The 14659-nt window shown below is 45.4% G+C and overlaps 1 protein-coding gene and 1 long non-coding RNA gene across 2 annotated transcripts in view; one reads left to right on the forward strand and one right to left on the reverse strand.

Moving 5' to 3' along the window:
- The window catches only part of LOC144149598 (ATP-binding cassette subfamily G member 4-like), a 103190-nt gene extending 88727 nt beyond the window's left edge, over positions 1-14463 (reverse strand). Inside the window, exon 1 of the mRNA XM_077681237.1 lies at positions 14112-14463. The gene's annotated coding sequence lies outside the window, so the exon portion shown is untranslated. The remainder of the gene's footprint in view (positions 1-14111) is intronic.
- LOC144149599 (uncharacterized) overlaps positions 1-14659 on the forward strand; it is a 34583-nt gene that overhangs the window by 3200 nt on the left and 16724 nt on the right. Inside the window, exon 2 of the long non-coding RNA XR_013318339.1 lies at positions 9587-9703. This is a non-coding gene — a long non-coding RNA (uncharacterized LOC144149599). The remainder of the gene's footprint in view (positions 1-9586; positions 9704-14659) is intronic.

A 14659-nucleotide genomic window follows, 5' to 3' on the forward strand; every position in this document is an offset into this window, starting at 1 on the left:
TCTTTTAGTAAGATGGTATACTCTCCTCAGGAAAGAGCGACATAAGACGCCGCTTTTGACGTTGCACCGTATCTGGCCAGCACGACGAAATAGCTTATAACGCAAATGAGATGCCGCTCAAGATTTTTTCAGTCTTCAATTTATGAAGCTGTCCGAAAACTTAGTTTTGCTGCATCTTGAACGAGAAGTTTATCTCCATTCGACGTCATTAGGGCATGCATTACAGTGTGTACAGCGGACTACGTGGGGGAAACAGTTAATATGACACAATATATATATATATATATATATATATATATATATATATATATATATATATATATATATATATATATATATATATATATATATATATATATATATATATATAAACGATTAGGCTAGTGAAGGTTAAATAGTAAAAAGGGGCGCAAATAAAAAACTAAACAAGTTTACTGCGAAAAAACTAGCTCAATGGTAGACCACCGCACGCGTTATGCGGAGGTTGTGGGTTCGATTCCCGCTTCCGGAAAAAACGGCGCATTTTTTCTCGACTTGAATTTTCTATTATTTATTCCTGCATAAAAAAAAGGCAATCATACCTCATTCGGCACTATAAAACACTGTTAAAACGCCAAACAGCACTGGCAATAAGGACTGCAACTTTGATATGTGTCCTTACGGAATCCCTCGTCCCGTACGTCTCCGTTCTACAAAATGCATTACGAGGGTTCTGGCTTCAGCAGTCTGAAATGCCTTTGGCTATCCCCGACTTCCGACCACGTCTTACGTGCGGCCGCTGGGAAAAGACGTTCTACGTCTTCCCGCGGTGGTCGAGGGGCGGCGCTAGTTGACCGGGCTCTGAGCAGTCGTAAATACAAAACCCCGCGGTATAGTCGAGAGGGGAGTCGCCGCGGAACTAGCTCAATGGTAGAGCACCGCACGCGTTATGCGGAGGTTGTGGGTTCGATTCCCGCTTCCGGGAAAAACGGCGCATTTTTTCTCGACTTGAATTTTCTATTATTTATTCCTGCATAAAAAAAAAGGCAATAATACCTCGTTCGGCCCTACAAAACACTGTTAAAACGCCAAACAGCACTGGCAATAAGGACTGCAACTTTGATATGTGTCCTTACGGAATCCCTCGTCCCGTACGTCTCTGTTCTACAAAATGCATTACGAGGGTTCTGGCTTCAGCAGTCTGAAATGCCTTTGGCTATCCCCGACTTCCGACCACGTCTTACGTGCGGCCGCTGGGAAAAGACGTTCTACGTCTTCCCGCGGTGGTCGAGGGGCGGCGCTAGTTGACCGGGCTCTGAGCAGTCGTAAATACAAAACCCCGCGGTATAGTCGAGAGGGGAGTCGCCGCGGAACTAGCTCAATGGTAGAGCACCGCACGCGTTATGCGGAGGTTGTGGGTTCGATTCCCGCTTCCGGAAAAAACGGCGCATTTTTTCTCGACTTGAATTTTCTATTATTTATTCCTGCATAAAAAAAGGCAATAATACCTCATTCGGCCCTACAAAACACTGTTAAAACGCCAAACAGCACTGGCAATAAGGACTGCAACTTTGATATGTGTCCTTACGGAACCCTCGTCCCGTACGTCTCTGTTCTACAAAATGCATTACGAGGGTTCTGGCTTCAGCAGTCTGAAATGCCTTTGGCTATCCCCGACTTCCGACCACGTCTTACGTGCGGCCGCTGGGAAAAGACGTTCTACGTCTTCCCGCGGTGGTCGAGGGGCGGCGCTAGTTGACCGGGCTCTGAGCAGTCGTAAATACAAAACCCCGCGGTATAGTCGAGAGGGGAGTCGCCGCGGAACTAGCTCAATGGTAGAGCACCGCACGCGTTATGCGGAGGTTGTGGGTTCGATTCCCGCTTCCGGAAAAAACGGCGCATTTTTTCTCGACTTGAATTTTCTATTATTTATTCCTGCATAAAAAAAGGCAATAATACCTCATTCGGCCCTATATATATATATATATATATATATATATATATATATATATATATATATATATATGTATATATGTATATATGTATATATATATATGTATATATGTATATATTGTAGGACGCAGCCCCTACGTGCACCGACGTATAGTGATTACGGTGCAGTGCGCGCGCGTCGAATGCTGATAGTGACGTCAGTGCGCCATGTGCCCGTGCATGTGTGTGCGACGAACAGTGAGCTGCAACAGACACGTGCAGAGAGCGTAAAACCAGGAATACGCGCACAACGAACCCAGTGGCTAAAAGCGCCGCTCACAAGAGCAGTGGGGGGAGTTGGACGACGGAGCCCGGCCGCGGTGGATCGCCGGGATGGAAGCGGAACGAAGGCGTGAGCTACAACCACGACCCTTGGCCATGCGGGACTAAGCAGCGCATCTGCTGAGCGTGGACGGTGCGGCTTAGGACAATGGACTCGGAAATATTTGTGAGTGTTGGGGGAGCCGTCTTAATTTTCGCACAGTGGAGGCAGCAGGCTTTCTTAAGTCGTGATGCTCCCATGACCATTCTATTCTATGCGGATGTATTTCCCACATGTACTTCTGTTGCTAGGAATCAACCGGTTATTTCTGTTCCTTGTGTGTCGGCGTCACTTCGTCGGGCGGGGACAAGCTCGCGAACCCTTGGAAGGAGGGTCGTACAATATATATATATATATATATTTAAATATTTATAGATGTATATATATATATATAGAAATGAGGGTTTGCAGTCAAGCAAACCTCGAAAGCCAAGGGGAAGATGTGGTAGGTCATTCAAACAGATAAAGAATTTGGAAAGAATGTGGAGAAAAAATACCCGCCAGGTGGGCATTTTTTCTCCACTTTCCAAATTTTTTATCTGTTTGAATGACCTCCCTTTGCTTTCCGAGGTTTTGCTGACTGCCAACCCTTATTTCTGCCTTATTTCAATGAGCCTCTCATTTCCTATTCTCATTCGCTACACACAACCGTCAGTAAACTCATTTCTATTTTCTACGTCTTTCTCGTGTGTCTCTATCTCTACTAACCTTATATATATATATATATATATATATATATATATATATATATATATATATATATATATATATATATATATATATATATATATATATATATATATATATATATATATATATATATATACATATATATATATATATATATATATATATATATCCTCATACAACTATCTCTTTTGCGCACTTAGACGCGACCTCATTTGCGTCACACATGGACTTGTTTGCAGATTTGCCCCACAGGCTTTATTTGAACGCAGCGGGTAGTACTGTTCTTCTTACTCAAATAGCCTGTCGCGAGATTACACGAAAGACTGCATGACGTGCATGATTAAAGGACAACACGGGATTACTGTGTCCCTGACATGAAAGTTCATTTCGGTGGGACGCTTCAGTGGGTGCGTTCTAATATGGACAGCGAAAGTGGCGCACCGACAAATTTTTTAGATGAAACTGTAATATTCTGTAGTACACTGTATCCTTAACATGGAAGTCACATTATTTTAGCGAGAAACACCATAGTTGATTTAATAAATAAATTATTAGAACGCAATGGGTTCCTCCAGATTGCACTGTGTGGGAAATTTGGGGACCCGTAAAACAGAAAGGAAATATTTTAAAATCTTTTTATATTCAGGACAAACATTTGCGCATTTTGCTGCTGGATATAAAAAAGTTGAGTTCGTCTTATTTATATGTTTTCAGAAAATATTTCTTATAATAGCGCAAGAAATGTCGTTCGAAAGTGCACCTTCTAGAAAAGTTTTTTTACACATGGGCGTGCAGGCCAAACTTTCTAGTTTTTTAGTGCGAAAACTTAGTGAACATTTCTTAAAATGGACGACTTTTCGATGTTATTTAAAAAAAATCACTGTTTCCATTTTTGCGATATTAATTCAAAATAGCACTCATTTGCTGACTGTTCTAGAAAGCTAAAAATGCATTGCATATTTTTTTAACTTTGAAAAACGAGGTCACTTGCAACACAGTTTTTAATGTCCGATCATCAGTTTAGTAGCAGTTCGCAGTGAAAAAAGACCAATAGTTATGTGCTGGGGTGGTTCGGCGGCTAAGACGTTACGCTGCTGACCCGAAGGTCCCGGTAGACTTTCCGGGCGTGGCGGCCGCTTTTCTGATGGAGGTGAAAAGGTGAAACGCCAGTGGGTTGGAGATTTAGGCTTGCATTAAAGACCCCACAGGTGGTCAAAACTAATCCGGATAACTCCACTACGGTGCTCCCGATTGCCTGTAAAGCGTCGGCGCGTTAAACCCTCACAATCAATCAATCAATCAATCAATCAATCAATCAATCAATCAATCAATCAATCAATCAATCAATCAATCAATCAATCAATCAATCAATCAATCAATCAATCAATCAATCAATCAATCAATCAATCAATCAATCAACCAACCAATCAATCAATCAAATAATTATGACGCTGTTTTACAGATTTTAGAAAATGAAGTGCCTGATTCTAAAAAATGAACTCATCAGAGTACCCATTGCTCAACCTGTTAGTAGCGGAAGGCGTTAAAGTAATTGAAGTTTTTCAGCTTGTGTCTTCTACCAGAGTAGGGTTGCCATTTTAACAATATTTCGTTATTGCCTCGCCTTAGTTGTGTCAGCAACTCATATTTTAAGTTTTTTACACTGCCTAATGGCACTTTATGCGTACTTTACTCCATTAACAAGGAAGTAACCACGCTGCTGATGTTGTTTTACATGCCATCGTCACTGTCAAGGGGGTGCATTTCTGTTGTACCTGGTACATGCGAAGCTCGAACTGCACAAAACTAACTGTCCACCCTTCAGGCTCCCGGGAATTGTAAAGTGATGTGCTTCTTCAAAATTTCCTGTGCAATTCTATGACGGATTGATTGATTGTAGGGTTTAACGCGCCGTCGCAACGCAGGCGATGAGGCGCGCCGTAGTGGAGGGCTCCGGATTAATTTTGACCACCTGGGGATCTCTAACGTGCGCCGAAATCTTGTACACGCGGGCGTTTTTGCTTTTCGCCTCCATCAGAAAAGCGGCCGCCGCGACGGAAAGCGAACCCGCGTCCTCGTGCTGAGAAGCGCAACGCCACAGCCACTGAGCCACCGCGGCGGGTAATTCTTAGAAGGACAAACTTTTATCCCACTGCAACATCTCACTTATCTTTACTTTGGATACTTCAAGGTTAAGGGATTGGTGCACCTTTCTGCTTCTCAGGACCGTCAAAGTGTCGACAAGCACTGGTCAGAACCTTCGCTGGTGCTGCACGCGAAAATTGTCTGGTGAAGGTAAACGACTGCAATGACAGCAGAGGCAAATAACTGTGTTTAAAGAGGCCATGCAGACAAAATACAAGTTCGTTTTATTCGAAAGATTTCGTGTATTATAGTGCCCCCCATTTGTGCGGAAGGAAATGATGCTTTATTCACACAGAAATTAATCAATTTAGGTTAAAATATTAATTTTCCCGCAAATACGTCTGTTTTCACGACGTCTGAATTGACATCACAAGAACGCTCTCCTGCCGATTGCAGAGCCTCGCTTACCGTTAGTCAACCTAGATGGCGCCGCCATACTTCGAAGGGGCGTTTTCTGCCTTTGCTTTGTTTTTGGCCGTATTTGTAACTGGCTTGTCTCTGTTAAGGTAGACAATAATCGTTTCGTGAAACGGGGTGTTCGCTCGACAAATATGGTCGCGTAAGACACCGTCCCTTGCGCCAATCGGCCAGTGACGCCTGAGACGACCCCAAAACGTCGCAGCGCTGTGTAGCTAAAACAAGCATAGTGCGCACAGTACCAACAGCGGTCATCGATACTCCTGTGTTTACGTGTACTATCATAACTTCCACTGTTTACCACACTATTTCTACAGCTATATAAAGAATGTGCCTTTAATTTAAGCGCGAATAGCTCGTTCAGCAGGCTTGTAAGCCCTGTTTAATTTGTGTTTGCTTTTCGCGGCCTCAGCCAATCGCGGAGCTGCCGCATATGACATCTTAGGTTCTGTGCCAGGAAATGAGCTAGTGGGTCGCTTGGCCATTCCCTTTTTTCCCTAATTATATAGCTTATTTGAGCGACGTTTACGTTACAAGTGGCGTCAGTATCATTCTAATGAGGCAATCTTTCGAATTAATTTGTGGCGTCACAATCATCATCTGCTGTGCCTGGCCAGCGTCATCAATTCCACGGGACGAGAGATCGAACACAACTGTGCAGCTAGGCGGTAGCTCGTCTTGGCCGCTCCCACTTCTGGCTGGGCCTACGCTCCCCAAATAAATGTAGGAAGCCGCATCAACCCCACCGTCCGAGTCCGCTCCCTACATGTGGTGACCCGGACGTCCCCTACATATGGTGACCCGGGAGTTCCGCGCCTGTTACCCGGCCAGCGGCACACCGACAAGGAGACGTGGGGGCACCCGCCAATAGCGGCGTTCGAGCCACGCTACATCAGAGGCTGGTTCTTTCAGCTCGAGGCTGCCCTCTGGCTCAACCGCGTCGGAATACAGCCTATGAAGCACTCCATCCTCTGGAAGACACTTCCGCTACAGCTCCGGCGCGTCCTCGCCCTGCCACCGTCCAGCGCCACCCCCTACGATGACATTTGTACTGCCGTGCTCGCGCACTACGGCTTCAGCGGGAACCGTTGTCGACCCGCACCAGAAGAGGTACACGCACGCTCTGCGCACGCTCCGCAGTCGCCTATTGTGCCCTCTGCGCCATCGCCTTCGTCCGCGGCCTCTAGAATAGGCGCCCTAGAGAACATCTCCAGCGCGGCAGCCACACATACAACGACAAGACGCACAGCCGACGTCATCACAGACGCCAACCTGCCGCAGCCATCCTCCTCCCTTTTTACCACCCCATGCGAGGGCTAGGGTGAGCGGATTTGCTCCGTAACCGTGAATCATTCCTAACCACGGCACCCGCACCTCCAGTTTTGCACGTTAACTTCACAACGACGTTGACACAATGTCCTGCTCCACTGCAGTCGCAGCATGATTTGCAGGAGACGCGCATTGTGTCTCAAAGCCAGACTACGAACTCGCGAATTCTCGATGGCGTGACACCACAAACCGTTTGAACAACAATATTGCCTCCCAGTCACCCGAGGAATACGCACCTACGTACCACCAGTGTGCAGTCTCCAACCCCGCGAGAGCCATCACAGCCCGACATGCCTGCATCAAACGTACACCTTCAGGACCCCCCGATGTCCATAGCACTTGAGCGTATTTCTGCCGTTCGGTGCCGACGCCGCCATCGACGCCGCATCCATCCGTTACAAAGACTCGGCTCGTCTCTGGTACAACAGCGAGGCACACCAACGAGCCGTCAGTGCGTTCCTGCCAAGCTACAATGTCGTGCACGCTGGCTACGACTACCGCTATGTGCCATGCTAGTCGTCGTACCGCCGAATAGGTGTCTCGCTGCAGCCATAGTCATGGGCATTGTACCGCGGTTGCACTTCGAACTTGAGCTACGATGCTGCATTCGACACCGTGCTCAAAACGTCAAGGACATAAAATTGCTCGTACCTTCAGCCGGACGCCAGTACGCAAGCGTTACAAGAGAGATCTACAAAAACGCCAGTTTTGCAAGCATCGCCACCCTACTCAGGGGAAGAACAAGCTGAAAAACCTCACATATAAATTAATGCCTTCCGCAACAATCAAATTTACAATGGGTAAATAAGACTTCTATGGTAAGTTTTAGTTATTCCAGTTGCTTTATATTTCTAAAATCTGTAAATACAGCCTCAATTGCTTGTCCTTTTTCACTGCGAACTTCTACTCCAATGTTGATGGGACATAAAAAGTTACTTGTATGAGAACTCATTTTCACAAATTAAACAAAAATAACGCAATACATTTTCAGCTTTTCAGAATACTCAGTTATTCAGTGCCATTTTGTGTAAATATCGCGGAAGGTGATACACATTGTTTTTTTTAAATGGCGTGGAAAGTTGGTTCATTTTTGCACTTTACGAAGTAGTGATATGAAAAAAAATTTATTTCTAGCGCGATGAGCAGGGTACGAAGTTTTCAGGAGCCTCTAGTAAATAAGTCTAAAAAACTAGACAGTTTAGCCTTGATGGCTATGTGTAAAATGTTTTTTTAGAGGTTACACTTTCAAGCGACATTGCGCTGGTTACTAAGTTTGAGAAATATTTTCTTAAAAAATATTAGGATGCCGAATTGAATTTTTTTAAAAGCAACGTTTGCAAATATTAGGCCAAGAAAATTAGGAAGATCTAGAGAAAATTGTTATTTGTTTAGCGGGGCCCCAACATTGGCACACCAAGCAATGTAGAAAGTTGCCCTGCCGGATCGCGTTCTAAATATTTTTTTAGTTAACCAACAATGGCGTTTCTCGCTAAATTGATGCCAATTCCATGGTTAGGATACTATGCGCTACACAAAAAGCTACTTTTCAAACCAAAAATGGTCAGGGCACCACTTTGGCTGTCCTTATCTGAATACACCCCAATGGTGTTTCTGGAACACTGTAGCTGGAACTGTCTGCTCGCGTCTTTGTGATCTACCCTACCGGTCACTACTTTTTCTCTAATTGGCGAAATGACCAATCCGACAGTGTCCGGCCATTTCGGTATTAAATATTTCCGTGCAAGGACACTGTCATGAATGTTTCAGACGTTTCGTTAACAAATATTTATATTTTTACCAGGCTATCTGGGTTTGCCCTTTGAGACCGGTTCCCTGATTGAAGACGCTCGTCTCCTCTCTCTAAGAGTTAGTGCTGCCATCTCTCGTTGTGTGGCCTGTTCAGCTCAACAAAGCTTTATTTCCAGGTGTTCAGTAAGACACTATAGTAACCCATACCATACCGCGCCGTTCCAAAAGACCAGGGCCTAAACTACATACGGAAGAGTTGACGTAGAGGGCGTAGCATTCAAGGGAAGCGAATTCGTCACGCTTCAGTTTAAGGCTTGGGCTGGCGGGGTTTTATCTTATTATGTGACGGGAAAACTTTGGGAGGAAGACAAGTAGTCTCTGCTTTAAAGATATGACGCCATGGCGCAAATTCATGTTATTAGCGGCATGGGTACTCTTGTGTACCCTTTTCAGAGATGGAGTATCGTTTTAACCGCACTCCTATGTTGTTGTTTTTGTTTTTGCTTTTTAGAGTTAATGACTGTTAGTGTTAAACCTCTGTGCTTGTAGTAACTATTTCTGAGAATTTACGTGTTGTGGTCTTGCAGGCTTCCCGCAGATCCAAGTGCGAGATGAAGAACCGCATGGCAGCAGGGCAATTGTGACGTCCCGCCCACGCTACGTCCCAACAGTGTGAAGTCGCAACCCTCTTGTCCAGTTCTTGTAGACTATTTTTGTAGCCCAGAAGTTATTGGGTACTCTTAATAAAAACATAGTCAGGCTTCGTTATGGCCTTGCGTCTTAAATCCGCCTTGAGTACACGGGAGCATAGCAGTGTTGACATGCATGAACCTTGCCGCCAGAGGCAGCAGTTTGGAGAGCGTTTGCCTATATATAGTTGGTATTTCCCAATTATTATAATGGACATAGGCGGCGCTAGCGGTCTTGTCGTAGCAGTAAAATTGTGCATAAATATTTTCACAGGATGCTCCGGACAATCCTCATGGCGTCACGGCCAACCATGAATGGCGCTGACGACGAGGAGGAAGACGCGGGGGCGCAGCCTTGCGCGAGCTCTGTATTGGCCGCTATGTAAATAATGTAAGTAAATCGCTTCATCCCATCTCATCGTTCGTCTCATCTTTGTTCTGCCTCCACGTAACATTCGGTGGAGTGTGCGGCTGGACCATATTCACACCAGCCACCGCTTCGCGCAGTCACGGCCTGGACGCGATAGTCGCTGGTACGTGGGTCATGTCGGGCAGCCCCAGCCTCGCCATGAACACAGATAAAAAACGTCCCCCACACCGTTCCGTAGGCCGTAAGACACCGATGAAGACCTGCCGAGACCAGCCGTGACGAGACGACCCGACGATGTCACCCCAGCCTTCTCGTGCGATGTGGCTCTGACAACCTACGACGCTTTGTTGCCGCTGAAGACATCCCTGTTGCGGGGCCAGACATCACCAAGCACGTCATCGTCATACGTGGCGACAAGCGATTCCTCAATGTATATTGCCATCGCGCTGTCCATTCGCATCCCAATCGTCACCTCGCCCAGGCTTCCACCGGGGCGGGGGGGTGGTGGGGTGTGATGCACGGGACGCTGCGGTACATCCCCATGGCGCCATGACCCATCATCAATGACGCTGACAACTAGGAGGAAGAGGATGATGATGATGATGATGATGATGTTCTCAATGATTTTAACACGTACCCACAAGGGGGGACTGGCCAGGGGTAAATCGGTTGTTCAAATACGTGGGGACCTCAAAATACTAAATTATTTACGGAAAGAGGCCGTGAAAGGAAACTTAGTGGTGAATAAAACCCGACTTACACATTAATTAGCACCCTTCAGCAATTCAAACGACCTGAAGCAGAAAGAATATTTTGAATGCAATTATATATATCCATTTTTCCAAACCCCGAATTTGATGCGCCAATAGATAATAAACGTGGAATCAAAAAAGTCATCTACAAATGCTCAATGTGGTCCTTCCAGAGCAATCGTCTAGCTGTTGAGAAAGGGCCGCAGTCGGGAAAAGATGTGGGAGCGCCGCCTTGCACGAGCTCGGTATTGGCCGCCATGTAAATAATGTAAGTAAACCGCTTTACCCCGTCTCATCGTTCGTCTCATCTCTGTCCTGCTGCCACGTAACAATATTTTCAAAGATCTGCACAAATCACGGGTAACTAGTGAAACACTGCTACGACTTAATACAAACAGTTTTTAAAGACGTTTTCTTGCAAGCTTGGACAAGTAGATGATAATTTAGCACTTGATCCTCTACCGAAGCATCTCTTGCCGAGTGCCGCAACGCTAACAGTGTAATGCCTTCTAATTGTACAAAATACACAATTACCAAAGTAATAAATATAATCGTCAAAAAGGTGCAACTGTAGATAACTGCAACAAAAGAACACAGGCAGGAAAATAAGCGAGGAGTGTGACAAAAGGCAAGTAACCCTGTTTGGTTACCAGCATGCAAATCTAAGACTTTGGCAATGGATGGAAAAATTTAGGGAATGTCGCTCCTCGCGGGAAATAAAATTGTACCAAAAAAGCTTTAAAGTCGTTTGAAAAATAGATAACTTAATGAAATTGCAGATTTTGCCGAATCCAGAGGCGCTCTGACGCGAAAAACTAAACAGAAAAGCAAAAATATAAAAAGTACACGTAATCAGTGGTCTCACCCGAATAACGCAAACACAAAACAAGGAACTGAAAATGAACACGCGAGATCACGCAGTTGTTATCCAGCACCCTGAGAAGATTAACTCACACACAGCAAAAAACCCAAAGAAAACGACCCTGTCAAGGTTGAAGTGTTCCTTCAATGCCACGAAGAAAATGTGAGCTGACTGACACGAACACGCCCCGCAAAAATACTTGCGCTTCGGCAGATGGTTCTTAGAATTTCTGTAGGTCTTACTTATATTTCAGCTGCGCGGCAATTAACCTTTGTTATAAGTAATTTCATCTTGATGACAGCTAAATGATAGGTCGTATTGCATGCCGCTGACCTAGATTACGACGACATTTTGTGCGGCCAATGTCTGGCAACCACAAGTCACCCGTGTTGCTTAACACTTAATTCGCTCGCGCTATGAGCAAATACCACCTCCCCTCGGAGTAATTGCCAGTAGATATAAACGATTAGCCGGAAGCGTTTATTCTTCAAAGCTAAGCCGACGAAAACAAGAAATGGCGTGAATCATTCTCAAATCTTATCACACTTTGTGTCTCCGGACCTCATGTAGCTAAATTGGTACCGCTTGTGCCAACTCAATTGGCCTTCGAAATATTGCGACATGTGCCAACTCAATGCTTCTTAAAAAATAGCATCACTCGAAGTGGCAACAGGGAGCCGTGGGAGCGTGCACCGCATACTTACTAAAATCTTCAACGTGAATCCTCATGGTGTTAAGACTATCCTTCCTCATGATGACTCTTATTTCCGTGTGCGGACGAGCCCGCTTACGGTTGGCATACTCTTTAGCGAATACCGGAAAGTTGAATGGCTATAAATATCACTGTTTGCGACACAAACGTTAATATAGGTAAGCACGTCTTTATCGCCGCATGAGGCGATGATCTCCTTGCCAAGTTAAGAGATTTACTTACCTCACCGTTATGCATGTTTAAGATCAAATCGTTCCTCATGCATACCCATTCCGCGATCGTGGTTCGATTTATAAACAAGTCACGAGCTCGTGTCCCGCCCATGCGACCGCAACTTGCTGATTGCAGCCCTTGTGTCGCGCTCCTAATGCATTCCCCCCATTCCCTCGTCTCTCACGCCGCCAAAAGGGCTGTCAAGCCATGATCTGCAGCTAACTCTTGTCAGAGTAATATTGTTGCGAGGGAAAAGCAAATAGTACAACATATTCACGCTGTTTACAATGTTTACAATGCCGAACAATGCCAGAAGGAGAGCATAGAGACAGGTATCTGAAAGCGTTTGTCTCGCTCTTCTAAAATTCAGCCCAAACAACACAATAACCGTTGCTGTCCTCATCTTCTTCACTTGAACGCGAACCACCCGATGACATTCCTATCGCACTTACAAATTCATGACCCACCGGCGTAAAAGTCCTCGTGTACCGATGCAAAAAAGCTTTACAGATACATGAAATCGTTTCTAACGGGCTAGTTTGGTTCGCTTAAAAAATATAAAATTTCTTTACTGAAATAAAAAAAATGAACAAGAAATCCGTTTTAGTTCATTTGGTTTTCACTGGATGGTACTAGCTGTCAAGCCGAGAGAGTTTTATTTATTTATTTCAGTACAGAAGTGACGTATTTCCGAAACAGGCCGATGAAAATTATAGCTTCGAGAATATTGTGACTCCACTACTCCTGGAGCGTGAGAGTAGCCCGGAATGGTCAGCTAAGCGCCCTACAGCCACGGCGGCCTTCACCTATAGTATTCTAGGGGCCTCTCACTCTAAACTGCATGGAAACCCGCGCGCACACATGCATACACACACACCTGCCACAAACAGGTCTAGACCAGTCTCGGTAAATATCTAAACGCCTCTGTGCGCATCAACTTTTTCAACGTCATCCCCATCATCTTTATCACGTCCTCATCTGGCATAGCAAGTTAGGCATTTTAGAACTGCTAACATCGCCAGACTTCATTAAAGATTGTTCTCTCTCTCTCTCCCCTCTCTCTCTCTCACTCAGACATACATACATAAATACATGTATCCATACAAACATGCGTACACATATACATTATTACATACGTGCACCCATCCATGTATAAGTGCATGTTTTCCTCTTGACACCAGTCTTCATAGTGTGTGCTTTCACCAAAGTATTATCATAGAGAGGATGTCCTCTCGAAGTTTTGTATTTGAAGTATGCGAAGTTAAGTTTCTGCGGCCAACAGCAAACCATTTCCCCGGTGCCGGGAATTCGGTAAGTCGCAGTTGGATTGTTTTATGTATCTGTATTGTTACAAAACCTGAGTAGGGGATAATGGACGACTTTTGCGTAACCATTGGGCCCACCACACTTGGCATAAGGCCAGCACTAGTTTCATTGCACAGCGCTGGTATTGTGTAAGGAAGGCAACTATTTATTTGGTAAGGAAGGTAAGGAAGGCCACATTGGTAAGGAAGGCCACTATTTATTTTAAAGTTATCATCCTTCTGGGAAGAAACCTTTGCCTACTGAGAATACATTTGCTTTCTGCTGCAACATGTTTGAAGTTTCCGAAAGGAGCATACCAGGCCAGGCTGTCACTTGTGTGTTTGTTTAAAAAGAACGAGTAAATATGACACTTTCGCCCCGGAGATCGTTCTTGAATAAGAAGGAATTTTGGTCTCTCAGCGTATGAACTATGAGACGTGTGGTTTACAATTCTCTACTGCCAACAGCTTAGCGAAAGAATCGCCATTCTGCTAACGGTGCAATAACAAATGCTGAAAATATTGTACCTATTTCGGTGTGCAACGTTGTCCCACGTTGTGCTAATCTTATGCGGAATTCACTCACCTAAAGAAGGCGTCTTTCTTCGTCCTTTGCCTGCGGTCACGACAGCCCGGAGCAGTTGTCACAGCCGAAATTGAAGCGTAGAACTGTGGCAGGAGAGAATTCTCTACGGTATAGTGGCGTATTACAGACGGCTCAGAGCCAAGCTTGCCCGAACGGAATTGCGAAAGATATTGTGAGCCAATCCCAACATGAAGTGCAGAGGCAGATTTCTGAGAAGTGACTGCGGATAAAGATTGTTTTATCTTGTCGCTAGCGTCCGCGCTGAAAGCAGCGAACAGGAGCGACCGAGGGAGCCACTCAGGCTCCGGGCCAACGCACACGGCACAGTCGCGGCAGCGTCGTATACCGCAGCCGCATCAAGCATCCGCTGGTTTCTCTGTCGGCCCGGCAGATTGCAATCGACTCTGCGGGGCCGCTTGAGTTTCGGTTCCGGGAACACTACACATGGGATACCGTGACCTCTACGGTCAGGACAGCGTTTGCATACGGGGTAGACGGCATCCGCTTTCGCTTTCAGCGGCGGTCGTTGCCGCCGCTGATGGCGTGCC

Source organism: Haemaphysalis longicornis, unplaced genomic scaffold (assembly GCF_048455015.1).
Source record: "Haemaphysalis longicornis isolate Haplotype H1 unplaced genomic scaffold, Haemaphysalis longicornis Haplotype H1 scaffold_8, whole genome shotgun sequence".
Taxonomy (NCBI): domain Eukaryota; kingdom Metazoa; phylum Arthropoda; class Arachnida; order Ixodida; family Ixodidae; genus Haemaphysalis; species Haemaphysalis longicornis.